We start from the raw sequence: 1252 nt of genomic DNA, 5'->3' as shown, positions 1-1252 counted from the left end.
CCTGATTGTTCAGAAGGTTTCTTGGGCCTTTTGTTCAATAGTGTATTGGCGTACATAGAAAAATTTTTTTATTTGAAAGGGAAATATAATTCCTTTATAAAAATGGTAATGATGCAATAAAACCAGAGAGGATCCAGCTTTTGAAAACAGTGATTTTTGGTTTGTAACATCTGGCAAAACTGAAAAAAACACAATCTGTAAACGCGAAAAATGCTAGATTTGTTTTGAGAGTTCTACATTCCTTGCTGCTCACATTCTGAGAAACAAACAAAAAATAATAATAAAGTTTTTATTCTGAATAATATCCGTGTTGAGAAAGGGTTCTTTGGCCGAAGATGGGGGTCTGCTAGAATCCAAGCAAAGGCGAGCTGGTGTAGCAGGCCGCAGCAGCTCTGCGGCTCCGGCGTGGGGCCTGGCCAGGCGGCTCGCCTGGAAGCCGGGCAAATTCTCGGGACGGCGTCCGGGGTTGCTGGCAGAGGCAGCTCAGGCAACGCCTTGCTGCTGGCCCGCTGGGCTGCCTGATTCCCAGCTGCCGCAGAGGCAGGCCGAGGGCGCAGGGGCAGCGGAGTGCTGTGTGCGGGAGAAACAAAGGCAGCCCGGCCTGAGGCGCGGCGGGGGGCGCACAGGTGCCCAGCGGCCTCTCCGGGTATAACGCAGGGCGGTCCTCTCCTCCACGCTCGGCCCCAGTCAAAGCCGACCAGCCACCGCCTTAGCCCGGGGAATCACCAGCCGCCCGGAGGATGCCGATCTCTTTTCCAGGAGCAATCGTTCTCCTGGTCTTCGTGGTCCATTACCGCGAAGGGAGAAAAGCAGTTCGAAAGGGCTGAGGTTCACCCAGGTCTCCAGCAAAAGGAAAGCTGAGCTTTGGAGCGTCTCCCTGAGCCCTTCCTGGACTGCCTGAATCCCAGCATCAGCTTCCCCCAGAATTTAGTATTTGGTATTCTCTGTATTTATTTCCTCTCCTCTTTCCCTCCCAGCTTTCTTTTTATGGCCCCAGGGGGAGAGGGAGAGAGAAAGGAGATGGGTATCTTTCTAATAAAAATGCAGTTTTATAAGTTATTCTTTTATTTGATGCTACAGGAACTAAATATTACATTTCCATTCCTGGATTTAAGAGAAGGCTGTCTATTGACTGGCTGGCAGAGGCAAAGGCAGGCACAGTAAAAGGAAACATTTTCATCTTCAAATTGAAGAATTGGGCAGAGAAGGAAACAAATTCAGAAAATGCAAACCTCAGACTGCATCCCCATCA

The sequence above is a fragment of the Cynocephalus volans genome, chromosome 6, assembly GCF_027409185.1.
Source record: "Cynocephalus volans isolate mCynVol1 chromosome 6, mCynVol1.pri, whole genome shotgun sequence".
Classification (NCBI taxonomy): domain Eukaryota; kingdom Metazoa; phylum Chordata; class Mammalia; order Dermoptera; family Cynocephalidae; genus Cynocephalus; species Cynocephalus volans.
Note: the sequence above shows the minus strand (reverse complement) of the source record.